General features: G+C 38.3%; 1 long non-coding RNA gene across 1 annotated transcript in view; it reads left to right on the forward strand.

Annotated features, from left to right (window-relative positions):
• LOC131200009 (uncharacterized) overlaps nt 1-11633 on the forward strand; it is a 38355-nt gene extending 26722 nt beyond the window's left edge. The window contains exon 3 of the long non-coding RNA XR_009155477.1: nt 11097-11633. This is a non-coding gene — a long non-coding RNA (uncharacterized LOC131200009). The remainder of the gene's footprint in view (nt 1-11096) is intronic.
• Nucleotides 11634-14909: the final 3276 nt, after the last annotated feature.

Consider the following 14909-nt stretch of genomic DNA (forward strand, 5'->3'; position numbering starts at 1 on the left):
CCATTCCTAAGAGGTCTGTAAGGGGCGTGCATAAGAGCACAAACGTGCCTACCGTTCCTGTCCTACTGTTTCCTTTCACTATATCCAAATAATATAGTTATTATATACTTATACTCATATATATGCTTATATATTATATAGTTAATTCATGCTTATGCTTATATGAACTGTTGTGACAAAATAAATAAAATAAATAAAAAATAAATAAATGCTTAAGTTCCTTTCGAATTCAGAGCCTTGTCTCTTGACTCTCTTGGCTCTCCTCTCAATCTCAGACATATCTGAAGAAGACAAACATACAGGTGGGAACAGCAAAAGTGAAAAGGGTCACTAGCTCCACCTCTGGCATTGCTAGGCTACAAGCCATATAATGTACAGAGGCAATGTAATCAGTAAAGCAGTGTTTGGCAAACTTAGTCGCTTGAAGATATGTGGACTTCAACTCCCAGAATTTCCTAGCAAGCTAGGCTTACTGGAGAATTCTGCAACTTGAAGTCCACACATTTTCAAGTGGCTAAGGGTAGAAAATACTACAGTAATCTGAAATTCCACTCGCCAATAGCAGTCCTGGTTGCTACATGATCAGCTCATGTTCGTGTTGGCACAAACACAAACACAAAGTTGAGACTCTAGAAAGAGTGCAGAGAAGAGCAACAAAGATGATTAGGGGACTGGAGGCTAAAACATATGAAGAACAATTGCAGGAACTAGATATGTCTAGTTTAATTAAAAGAAGGACTAGGGGAGATGTGATAGCTGTGTTCCAATATCTCAGGGGTTGCTATAAAGAAGAGGGAGTCAAACTATTCTCCAAAGCACCTGAGGGCAGGACAAGAAGCAATGGGTGGAAACTAATCAAGGAGAGAAGCAACTTAGAACTAAGGAGAAACTTCCTGACAATCAGAACAATTAATCAGTAGAACAGCTTGCCTGCAGAAGTGCATGCTCCAACACTGGAAATTTTTAAGCAAATGTTGGATAACCATTTGTTGTCTGAAATGGTGTAGGGTTTCCTGCCTGGGCAAGGGGTTGGACTAGAAGACCTCCAAGGTCCCTTCCAACTCTGTTGTTATTATTATTATTAACTTCTGTGGAGAACATTTACAATGGTTCAGTGTATAGTACTGCTGGTTTTTTCCCCATATATCCAGCTTTAAATTTTGCCGTTTATACAAGAATATAAGAATATAAATTTAAGAATATAAATTTGACCATGAAAAAAATCGAAAGCTAATTCTTCTATGGAGTTGTCATAGTCAACTCCCAGTTCTCCTTGTTTACTTACAGTAAAATAAGTTTTGAAATAAACCAAAATTGGAGGGGGGTGAGAGTGGGGCAGAAGAATTGCAAATTACCAGGGCATGATAAAAGAGGCAAAAAATTAATCTATGTTTAACAATGCTCCTGAGTTAATCTTTTGTTTCAGTTCATGAAAGCAAGAATTGTAATTTAAGATTAGCAAAGTAACAAATGTTTGGGTCACAGGGAAGAGTTCTATGCCTCTGTTCTGTTAATGTCAATTTAACAAGCAGAACCTTAAGGGAAGATCAAGCAGCTCTGTTAAACATCTGAAACATTATTAATCCTGCTCAGCAGGTGTTGTTGCATGAAAGTCTAGCTAAGGCTTAAATATTTGACCTGGTTTATGACTCCAGGCTAAACATAAACACTTGCAGGATCTCTCGTTCAATCCATTTAAGAACTAGAGATGAGTGCAATATGGCAACAAGCAATGACTCTAATTGTTTTAATTTTCTGTTGCATTTTATTGTAAACCACCTTGACATTTTTAAAAGATGTGGAGATAAAAATATTTTAATAAACACAAATCAACAAGTATAACGAGTCAAAGTCAAAAAGAGTCGAGTCAAAAAGAGGGCTGTGAAAATATTTACAGATCCCTCACATCCTGGACATAAACTAGACATAAACTGTCTCAACTCCTACCCTCAAAACGATGCTATAGAGCACTGCACACCAGAACAACTAGACACAAGAACAGTTTCTTCCCAAACGCCATCACTCTACTAAACAAATAATTCCCTCAACACTGTCAAACTATTCACTAAGTCTGCATTACTATTAATCTTTTCATCATTCCCACCACCCATCTCCTTCCATTTATGACTGTAACTTTTTTGCTTGTATCCTTATGATTTATATTGATATTGATTGTTTCCTGGTTGCTTATTTGTACCCTATGACTATCATTAAGTGTTGTACCTTAGAATTCTTGATGATCTTTTCTTTTATGTACACTGAGAGCATATGCACCAAGACAAATTCCTTGTGTGTCCAATCACACTTGGCCAATAAAAAATTCTATTCTATTCTATTCTATAAGATTAAAAGACTATCAGCCTTAGCTGGAAATCCAAAAATAATTGGGTTTCTGGGGTTTTAAGTGCTGAGATAAACAAAGTCATGCCAAGCCAGCCATTACAACTGTTTCTGTTGCAAACATACTAGCAAAGTATTAGCCAGGCAATCTCTGAGTATAAAAAGGCAATACAACACCTTGTGCTACTTAAAGAGTGGGAACTGAGTGGGGCAAAGTTTCAGGAAAGAGAGGAGTTTTGGGGTGGGCTTCAACTTGATGACTCCCCCATCCCAAGCACAGATGAAATCAGCAGAAACTCCCGAAAAGCAGCCAATATCATATTCCCAAGTCACTTAAATCATTCCTAATATGATATTCTCAAACTTCTAATAAAATAATAAAATAATGAAAAGTCAACAAGGCAATGCTATCGTTGCTACCTAAAATGTTTGGTAGAGAGCCATTTGGTGTAGTGGTTAAAGGGACAGGAGTTCTAGTCCTGCCTTAGAAACAAAGCCAACTGATGGACCAGTAACTTCCTCTTAGCCCTAGGAAGAAGGTGACAATGGCAAACCACTTCTGAAATCTTGACAAGAAAACTACAAGGGCTCGTCCAAATGGTTGATGGGGGATCAAGGGATGCTATTAGAGAGCACCTGTTCTCTATCAGAACCAGTGGTGAAATCCAAATTTTTTTACTACCAGTTCTGTGGGCATAGCTTGGTGGGCATGGTGTGGCAGGGAAAGGATACTGCAAAATTCCCATTCCCTCCCCACTCCTGGGGGAAGGATATTGCAAAATCTCCATTCCCACCAGACAGGAGATTCCCATCCCCACTCCTGGGGCCAGACAGAGGTGATATTTGCTGGTTCTCTGAACTACTCATAATGTCTGCTACCGGTTCTCCGAACTGCTCAAAATTTCTCCTACCAGTTCTCCAGAACCTGTCAGAACCTGCTGGTTTTCACCCCTGACCAGAACCATAGCTCAGAGTAGACTGACTGTCTTTGTGACTCTCTCAGTTAATATTAAATGTAATACTGTTTCTTTTTTAAAAATTTAACAAGGATTTGTGCAGTGCAGTGGTATCCTTCTATGGTTGCCATCTGGGAAAGATGTGGAAAACTTGTTTGTCCTACAAAGATCTTCCTTTCATTGTCTGACAGCTGCTATCCCTCTTCAGGCTCTTTATTTGGACTCCAATATTATCGTTTCTTATTTCCTGTTGAGTAATGGCAAGGCTGCCCGGTGTCACACAATGCCATTTTGTACGTTTGAAGCTAAAACTAATGGATAATGCAAAGTGGCTTCACATCTAATTAATGGCAAGCCTCTATAAAAACAGCTTTGGATCCTTTCTCATGTTACCATCACAGATGGAACTTCTGATGCTCCTATCATCTTGTGTAATCTCAGACGCTCTAGGCAACACAGGAAGTGCCTGCATTGCGATCCTTCCCCTGGTTATTCACACCCCAGCACCATTCAATTTCCAAAACATTCAGTAAAAACATCCTTAGGAAGGGCTTTTTTTAATACCAGCTCTTCCCCTATATAGTTTCCGATGTTTTAGAAGCACTGCGAGACAGGAACTATGATGTGCGTGTCACAAATGTGGAAATGGGCTACCGCAGGCCAAGAATTAACAAGATAGACCAAACTTTGCCATTCAATCAGAAGACAGATGCCAGAGAAGGCGACATGTTCGCATGATCGGCAGTTGCATAATTCACATATAGCTCCCAGCCATATGGGAGTCACCTCAGGGAAGACAGGTCCAACCCGGGACTTTTGCAGGGCTATCTTTAGGCAGGCATTTTAATTAATTATTTTTCATGTCAATATCTGAAACCTAAAACAGGAGTAAGGGAGATTACTTACAGAACTGTTGAAGTAATACCCCCATCTCCTCCCTCCTGTGGAACGCGTGGGATTTTGTTCTCTTAAATGGTTGCCAGTCCTGGTATGTGGCAAGACGCCTAGAATGGCCTATTCTTAGCTGAAGAAAACATAAGTCGGTCAAGTTACAGAAGTCCCTGCAAACATCAAACCTCCACGGAAAAGCATCTTAGCTCATTTTAAGACTGAAACAATCCTTGCTCTTTCCTTTCGTACCAAAGTTTTGACCTTTGACAAGATGAAAACTTGAACATGTCGATACGTAACGTTGTACTTGCCTGTGTGAGAACTGTGGGCACCAGAAGAACAATTTATTAAAGAGCAGGCATGGAGGAGAAAGGTGGCATAAAAAGACCATACAGTTATCACCTTGCCTTCTTATCTATTCTCAGTTCTTCTCCACAACATTACATACCCCACAATTTATGAAGTTCTTGCAAGTTGTTACTATCCTGCTCAAGGATGTGTATATGGATGCATATAAACACCCCCTTGAAAAGTAGAGATTCTTTTTAATTTACAGAGATACTGAAGGTATATTTTTAATTTCTACATTAATTAGCTTTAGCATCAAGACTTTGTCGGATTTTTGCAACTGCATAGACTGGCACAATATATCTGAAATGAGACTAGAGGTGTCAGCGTTTGATGGTATTCTGGACCAAGGCTATTAAAAAGTTTGATTTTATTTATAATTAAGCACAAGTTTTTATTTAAAAATAAACAAACAAACTCTAGAATGCCGAGCCAAAAGAAATCTGTTATGCCCCCTAACATCTAAAATGTAAGAAAGAAAGGAGATGATCTCAAGATCAGTAATAGGCATTCCAGATTCTGTAATGGCAAAGGCAGAATTAGAAGTTGAAGTTCAGAGAATGCGAGAAAGGACATGTAAAAATCCCACTGAAGATCTAAGAATGTAGGACTGACTATAGCGATGTAGTTGGCTGTGTATGTCATACTGAATGCTTGATTACTTCAATCTGTTGGAAGAATTACTCACTAGCAATACTTCAAATTCTGGGCCCACTTTAGTTTCTGAATAATCTTCAGTGGTGACATTTTGTATCTTCTAATTTGGTACTTCTAATCTTTCTTCTGCTTAAGATATTGATGTTGAGACTCTAGAAAGAGTGCAGAGAAGAGCAACAAAGATGATTAGGGGGACTGGAGGCTAGAACATATGAAGAACGGCTGAAGGAACTGGGCATGTCTAGTTTGATGAAAAGAAGGGCTAGGGGTGACATGATAGCAGTGTTCCGATATCTCAGGGGCTGCCACAAAGAAGAGGGAATCAAGCTATTTTCCAAAGCACTTGAGGGTAGAACAAGAAGCAACAGGTGGAAACTAATTAAGGAGAGAAGCAACCAGAACTAAGGAGAAATTTAGTGACAGTTAGAACAATTAATCAGTGGAACAACCTGCCTCCAGAATTCTCCAACACTATAAGTTTTTAAGAAGAGGTTGGATAACCTTTTGTCTGAAATGGTGTAGGGTTTCCTACCTAAGCAGGGGGTTGGACTAGAATACCTCCAAGGTCCCTTCCAACTCTGTTATTCTATTCTATTCTATTCTATTCTATTCTATTCTATTCTATTCTATTCTATTCTATTCTATTCTATTCTATTCTATTCTGGGAAAAGAGAGAATGGATTTTTTGGGGGGGTTGGGTTTTGGTTGTTGTTGTTGTTGTTTTTTGCTGTTTTGATTTAATGGCTATCATCAACAGTAAGATATTGGGAGTGGTGCGGTAGCCTAGAGGTGGAGCTCTCGCCTAATAATCAGGAGGCTATGAGTTCGATCCTACATAGAGACTGATATTTCTCTCTGGGCACAATGAGAATATATCCGCTGAACAAAGCTCCGCATTGGCGTCAGGAAGGGCATCCGGCCAGTAAACACTGAGCTAACTCCATTCAGTTGCCCAGACTCCACCCCGCAAGGGATTATGGGGCCGCTAAACGAAGATGATGATCAACAGTAAGATATTGGAAGCAGAGCTTTGTTTATTGAACAATCTGTAACGGAGACAGGAAAACACCATGGTGAATATACTACCCTGCTAGCAGAAGAACCTTCTGCTTCTTTTACTTGTCCCTGCCCTCAGCCTTTCGAGATAGGCCAGGACAAGAAACAAATACCACATAAACTACAGCAACTTGCTTATTATAGGATATAATAATACAAACTTGACAGAGTCTTTCTATTCCTGCTATAGAAGCAAAGTGGGGCATTTTGGGGGGTTTTCTCACCCCCTCCCAGGCAAAGCTGCTGTGTACATAACGATCATTGAATTTCTTCTTCAGTGTCATCTCCGTACTTCTCTACTTTTCGCATTTGGAGCCATTCGGTGGCTCTTGTGGCTAAGAGGATGTTCTAATTTGTTAAGAATAACATAAATTAGTTGGTGAACACATAACATATGCTTGGAAATTAGAACAACATGGGGAATTCTGATTTATACCAGAGTTTCTCAATCTCAACAACTGAGGAATTCTGGGAGTCCACACATCTTAAAGTTGCTGAGACTAAGGAACACTAATTTAATTTTTGGGAGGGATAATTCAAGCAATATGGCATAAAATTAGTTTGTATAGGATAATGTTTGCTTCATAAAGTTAACAAGGATTGAACTGTAGAGTTAAGTAGCCTATTAAGAGATCCACTCCTTCAAAAATAAATTGACAGTAAAAAGAGTGCAATAATATCACTGATGGATGTTTAGATAGCATCAGATTTAGTCATAATTGTAGCACTATTATTTTACTTCAGGAGTTTGTCAAGGTTCATGTCAAAGATCCATCCCAGAGAGTGTCACATTCAATTAAACTTAATACAACTGTATTTTTGCTAAAGATGGCTATAATCATCGTAATGGCTTTAGCTCTGTGTGGTTCAATAACAGAACTGTAAACTATTATAAATTATAGTGTAAAATACAGCTCTTTTTCATTAACTGATCCATAAATTGCTAAGGCATCTTTGAAACATATATTTTTGAGTGACAAGACTTCTCCAATATTTGTTGGGAAGTTTAGATTCCAAGATACAAACAATTTCATGTCAAGGGTAAGTGAACAAACATAAAATTGCTGTTTATAGAAGATGAAAATTGATAATGCCTCATTTTAATAGCTTTCTGAAGTTCTTCAGGTTGCATTTATCCTCATATAAACACAAAAAAATTCTGGCAAGGCAGAATTGTTGCTGATTCCAAGGGCTAAAGGCTGGATTAAATGCAATAGCATTTAGATTTATATACTACCCCATAGCATTTTACAGCACTTTCTGGTTAGTTTACAATGTAAGCATTATTTGTATATTGCCCCCAAAACAGTCCACGTTTTATGGACCTTGGAAGGATGGAAGGCTGAATCAATCTTGAGCCTCATCAGGATCAAACTCCAGGCTGTGGGCAGAATTTGCCTGCAATACTGCATTCTAACCACTGCGCCACCAGCGCTCCTTTAAGGAGCAACTTCACAGTGTGAACAACCTGTTTGACCTGGATTGATGTTGGACAGTCATATATCAGAGGCACACTGTAGTGCAGGGGTGTGAAACTCGTGGCTGGATGCATCATGTGCTGCCCCCTCCCAGTTTGGTGAAGGGGAGAAAAGTCCCGGTATGTCACATGATGCCATCATGACGCCGCAAGTTTGACACCCCTGCTGTAGTGGAATATAGTCTTGATTCCTAATAGGGAGGGACTGCTTTCCAGCGGGCAAAGAGACAGCAAAGCTTAGAACAGAGGTCTCCAACATTGGAAACTTTAAGACTTGTGGAATTCTGGGACTTGAAGTCCACAAATCTTAAAGTTGCCAATGTTGGAGACCTCTGGCTTAGATAAGTTTGGACAGTAAAAAGAGAGTTAAAAAGGCTTCTCCCTGACCATCCTCAGAATATAACTATAGATTAGTTTAAAATGGTGACACAATCATGTGAATGAAGCTCCATCTCTTTTTTATTGTGTACAGTACCTTTACTTCTTATAGCCCTCCAAAGACATGGTTGATTATAAGACATATACTGCCAGGAATAACCACTGTTTGAGGTAGCTTTGAAAGGGAATTAACTCATTAAAGGAGAATGCTTTCATCAAGGTTTCACATGACAATTTCCAAAAGCATCAGAGATAAAGAAAAAATATTTGTACCTTCACTGAAAACCAGTGTGTGGAATGATTTATTTATTTATTTATTTATTTATTTATTTTGTCACAACAATATATGTAGGTATCATACAAAAAGATTATATAGTATATAAACACATATATGAGTAAATATAAGGAGGTATAAGCATATATATAGGAAGAAGAAAAGAAAAAAAAAACAATAGGACAGGAACGGTAGGCACATTTGTGCGCTTATGCACGCCCCTTATGGTCCTCTTAGGAATGGGGTGAGGTCAATAGTAGAAAGTTTTTGGATAAAACTTTTAGGATTATGGGAAGAGACCACAGAGTCAGGTAAAGTATTCCAAGCACTGATGATTCTGTTACAGAAGTCATATTTTCTGCAATCTAGATTAAAGCGGTTGACATTAAGTTTAAATCTATTAGTTGCTCTAGTATTATTGCAATTAAAGCTGAAGTAGTCTTTAACAGGAAGGACATTACAATAGATGATTCTGTGAGTTAAGCTTAGGTCTTGTCGAAGGCGACGGAGTTCCAAGTTTTCTAAGCCTAGGATTTCAAGTCTGGTGGGATAAGGTATTTTATTGTTTTCAGAGGAATGGAGAACTCTTCTTGTAAAATATTTCTGGACACGTTCAATTGTATTGATGTCAGAGATGTGGTGAGGGTTCCAAACAGGTGAGCTGTATTCTAGAATTGGTCTAGTAAATGTTTTATATGCTCTTGTTAGTAGTGTGGTGTTTTGGAAAAGAAGCTACGCAAAATTAGGTTTACAACTTTTAGAGCTTTTTTTTTGCTATGTAGTTGCAGTGGGCTTTGGCACTTAGATCATTTGACATGAAAACTCCAAGGTCTTTAACGGGATGGGGGTCGTCTGTAAGGTAATGTCCATCTAGTATGTACTTAGTTTTGGGTTCTTTTTCCTATATGTAAGACTGAGCATTTGCTGGTTGAAATTTGAGCTGCCAATTTTTAGACCAAGCAGATAGATGATCAAGGTCGTTTTGAATGATAGCAGTATTGTCTGTGGTGTTAAATAGTTTGACATCATCAGCAAAGAGAACACAATTACTTGAGATATGGTCACAAAGATCATTAATGTATAGTATAAAGAGTGTTGGTCCAAGGACGCTGCCTTGAGGAACGCCACTCTTGACAGGAACAGGATTTGATAAAGCATTGCCAATTTTGACCACTTGTTGTCTGTTAGACAGAAAAGCAGATATCCATTTGTGGAGGGGTCCTGAGATGCCATAGGATGTTAGTTTTAGGAGAAGTTTATCGTGTACTACTGAGTCAAAAGCTTTGCAGAAGTCTATGTAGATTGCATCTATTGATTTGCCTTGATCTAGATTTGAAGTCCATATGTTTTTGCAGTGGAGAAGTTGTAAGTTACATGATAATTTTTTCCTGAAACCAAATTGTTTGTTGGAGAGTAGGTTGTTAGTTTCTAAGTGTGAGGTAATGGATTGGTTGATGATAGATTCCATGACTTTGCAGGTGACGCAGCAAAGGGAGATCGGTCTGTAGTTTTCGACTAAGCTGGGGTCTCCTTTTTTGAAGATAGGGATGACTGTGGCTAGTGACCAAAGTTTGGGAAGAGAACTGGTAGTGAAAGCTTTATCAAAGATAATACTTAGGGGTTCTGCTATATTAATGGAAAAATTTTTTAAGAAGTATGCACATAGTCCAGTGGGTCCAATAGAAAGTGATGGTTTTAAGTTGTGAAGAGCTTTTGCAACGTTGTCTTCTGTGAAATCTATATGAGTTAAATCATCATAGTCATTGCTGGTTCGTTTGTGGAATGTCGGATATGTGTTATCGGAGTTAACGAAAACTGAGCCAAAGAAAATGTTGAAGAGGTTTGCTTTGACTGTTTCGTCATTGCATTCTTTGTTGTTAGAAAATCTTTTAGTGGTGGGATGGATCTTGAGTCTTTAAGTTTATTGTTGACAAAATTATAAAAGGCACGATTAATGCAGCTGCCGCATGCTGACTGGGAAATTCTGGGAGTTGAAGTCCACACATCTTTCAGTCGTCAAGGTTGAGAAACACCAAATTAAGGATTCAGATTATGGCTGAGATCATCTAGGCTCAAGTCCATCCCTGGACATGGAAGCTTGGTTGATATAGGTTCATGGAAAAGGAAGAGTTATGCCCATCAACTTGTGCTTCGGTAGGAAAAGCAGAATATTTGCTTAATAAATGTAACTTCTACTCATCCCTTGATCTTGACCCAAAGGCCAGAAAGTAATCAAATAATTTCATAAGCCGTTTTTGGAAATAAAATACTGTACTTGATGTGCGTTTGATTTGGTCCAACAAGATTATTCTTTGGTCAATCCTAAAAAAAATTAGGATAGCCCAGGTGGACCAGAAGACAACCTGAATCCAGCATTTTGTTTTTCACAGATGCTAACGAAGGGAATATTGAGACATAGTCTCCCTTTCACGGGTCTTCTGAAACTAGTATTTAGAACAGGGTTGTCAAACTCCCGGCCCATGGGCCGGATGCGTCACACGCTGGCCACGCCCATGCCTGCTTTAGCTAACGGGGGGGAAGTCCCAATACATCACGTGACAATGCCATGACACAGTGAGTTTGACACCCCAGCTTTAGAAGAACACTGCATTCCAATGCAATGATAATGTTGTGTCCCAAAACAAACAGCTGATGGTAATCATTTTTCTCCTCCTTTCCTACCGACTATTACAATAGAATTTGTCTTTTTCACATATAGGTCAACAGCCTTATGGAATCAACTATGGCCGCCAAGATCATTTTCCTAATGAGCTATCGGCAGCTTAAGCCTTCATTGGTCTATACGTGGTGAAGTTGGCCCCAGGACTGTTGTGAATCACACTTAAAATTAAATAGTTTCAGCCTGTTGTACAAATGTGGCCAACGGTATTAACCATCCTGATTAAATGAGTTGTGCAAACAAGACTGCTGGCTTATATTTACGTTTTAAGCTAAAAATCTCTTTTTTCTTTCAAAATTCTGCAGTTTTTCCTACTCCAGAGAACCCAATTCTTCCGATGCCTGCATTGGTAATAGAAAAAAGGTGATTTGGATGCCATCTAGTGGCTTAAGATGCAAATATAAAATATTTAGAACCTATCCAGAACCTATCTATATACAGAGATCGATCGATCGATCGATCTATCTATCTATCTATCTATCTATCTATCTATCTATCTATCTATCTATCTATCTATCTATCTATCTATCTATCTATCTACCTATCTATCTATCTATCTACCTATCTATCTATCTATCTATCTAGAACCTATCGGGATTTGAAAGCCGTCAAATACATGCAATGCTCTGCACTCACACAACCAACGGAAGCATCAAAGGAGAGGCAGAGGCAGAGTCTCCAGAACTCCTCTTTCGTATCCTTCCAAACAGATGCTCCCGATAAAGAGCTTTTCCCAAACAAAATTCTTATTACTGCCTTGGGGGAGGATCAAAATGAAGATTAACATATGTTATTTCAAGGATAAAGGCCACTGCTGTCCTCTAAGCTCAAGAGGGAGGAGGGGAGAAAAAAGGAAAAGAAGAAGAGGAGGAGGAGGAAGAGGAGGAGGAGGAGGAAGAGGAAGAGGAAGAGGAAGAGGAGGAGGAAGAAGAAGCTATCTAAAGAGTGCCTTTTCTTCCAATCCCATCACATTTGAAAGGCTCCTTTGGGACTACACTTAAACCTTTTCACACAACACTGAATTGCAAAGTAGACAAACACATTTGGCCCAATCATGTTTTTAAAATCAACTTGTATTATTAGTCCACTGTTTGGCTAGCTAAGGAAATTCTGGGAGTTGAAATCCACATATTTTAAAATTACCAAGATGTTTGTTTAGTGTTATGGAAAGTTTGAAAATTAAGCAAATAACCACCATGGGAAATGCGTAGTCAACCATTGCATTATTACACATTTTTTGAAAAGAGGATCATTCATAATTTATTGTCAGCCTATTTCTCTTTGAAGTTTTGATCGAGTTTATATTCCTGGGCTTTTTAAAAATTCGATCGATTAATCCACTTTAGTCTTTTTGAGTTAAAGGTGAATTCTATAGACGAGAATTCATATAGACTATTCATATTCATATTCATATAATATCATATTCATATTCATATTCATATAGAATTCATATAGACGAGAGGTCGAACGACTAGCCTTGTGGTGCAACCAAAACAATCTGGAACTGAACACACTCAAAACTGTAGAAATGGTGGTAGACTTTAGGAAAAACCCTTCCATACTTCCACCTCTCACAATACTTGACAACACAGTATCAACAGTAGAAACCTTCAAATTTCTGGGTTCTATCATATCGCAAGATCTCAAATGGACAGCTAACATCAAAAACATCATTAAAAAAGGACAACAAAGAATGTTCTTTCTGCGCCAACTCAGTAAGCTCAAACTGCCCAAGGAGCTGCTGATCCAGTTCTACAGAGGAATTATTGAGTCTGTCATTTGCACCTCTATAACTGTCTGGTTCGGTTCTGCAACCCAACAAGAAAAACACAGACTTCAGAGGATAATTAGAACTGCAGAAAAAATAATTGCTACCAACTTGCCTTCCATTGAGGACCTGTATACTGCACGAATCAAGAAGAGGCCGTGAAAATATTTGCAGATCCCTCGCATCCTGGACATAAACTGTTTCAACTCCTACCCTCAAAACGACGCTATAGAGCACTGCACACCAGAACAACTAGACACAAGAACAGTTTTTTCCCGAAGGCCATCACTCTGCTAAACAAATAATTCCCTCAACACTGTCAGACTATTTACTGAATCTGCACTACTATTAATCGTTTCATAGTTCCCATCACCAATCTCTTTCCACTTATGACTGTATGACTATAACTTGTTGCTGGCAATCCTTATGATTTATATTGATATATTGACCATCAATTGTGTTGTAAATGTTGTACCTTGATGAACGTATCTTTTCTTTTATGTACACTGAGAGCATATGCACCAAGACAAATTCCTTGTGTGTCCAATCACACTTGGCCAATAAAATTCTATTCTATTCTATTCTATTCTATTCTGTATGTGAGGAAGGAACAAATACCGGTAGTAGCATTAAAGATCCACACACACATTTCCATTGTCATCTGTAAATATGACAATGGATGTAAATATTGCTTGTGCAGTGGAGAATACAGGGATCATGATTTTTTTCCAAGCATTAAATTCTCCAAAAATATATTTATTAAAATCCTCTAGTTATATCTACTTATATTACTTATCATCCAGCTATCTTTTTAGGCTGTAAATTATCTAGGTAACGAATAAAGCATACCAATTTTCTGAATTTAGTATAGGATACAAAGTGCAAAGTTGGCTGAGATTTCAGCAATAAACTTTCTCATTCACCTGGTGCTGTTCTTATTTTCTCACATGACAGCTTGCAAGATGAAGATTAACATATGTTATTTCAAGGATAAAGGCCGCTGCTGTCCTCTAGGCTCAAGAGGGAGGAGGGGGGAAAAAAGGAAAAGAAGAAGAGGAGGAGGAGGAGGAGGAGGAGGAGGAGGAGGAGGAGGAGGAGGAGGAGGAGGAGGAAGAAGAAGGTATCTAAAGAGTGCCTTTTTTTCCAATCCCATCACATTTGAAAAGCTCCTTTGGGACTACACTTAAACCTTTTCACACAACACTGAATTGCAAAGTAGACAAACACATTTGGCCCAATCATGTTTTTAAAATCAACTTGTATTATTAGTCCACTGTTTGGCTAGCTAAGGAAATTCTGGGAGTTGAAATCCACATATTTTAAAATTACCAAGATGTTTGTTTAGTGTTATGGAAAGTTTGAAAATTAAGCAAATAAACACCATGGGAAATGCGTAGTCAACCATTGCATTATTACACATTTTTTGAAAAGAGGATCATTCATAATTTATTGTCAGCCTATTTCTCTTTGAAGTTTTGATCGCGTTTATATTCCTGGGCTTTTTAAAAATTCGATCGATTAATCCACTTTAGTCTTTTTGAGTTAAAGGTGAATTCTATAGACGAGAATTCATATAGACTATTCATATTCATATTCATATAATATCATATTCATATTCATATTCATATAGAATTCATATAGACGAGAGGTCGAACGACTAGCCTTGTGGTGCAACCAAAACAATCTGGAACTGAACACACTCAAAACTGTAGAAATGGTGGTAGACTTTAGGAAAAACCCTTCCATACTTCCACCTCTCACAATACTTGACAACACAGTATCAACAGTAGAAACCTTCAAATTTCTGGGTTCTATCATATCGCAAGATCTCAAATGGACAGCTAACATCAAAAACATCATTAAAAAAGGACAACAAAGAATGTTCTTTCTGCGCCAACTCAGTAAGCTCAAACTGCCCAAGGAGCTGCTGATCCAGTTCTACAGAGGAATTATTGAGTCTGTCATTTGCACCTCTATAACTGTCTGGTTCGGTTCTGCAACCCAACAAGAAAAACACAGACTTCAGAGGATAATTAGAACTGCAGAAAAAATAATTGCTACCAACTTGCCTTCCATTGAGGACC

Source organism: Ahaetulla prasina, chromosome 5 (genome assembly GCF_028640845.1).
Source record: "Ahaetulla prasina isolate Xishuangbanna chromosome 5, ASM2864084v1, whole genome shotgun sequence".
Lineage (NCBI taxonomy): Eukaryota > Metazoa > Chordata > Lepidosauria > Squamata > Colubridae > Ahaetulla > Ahaetulla prasina.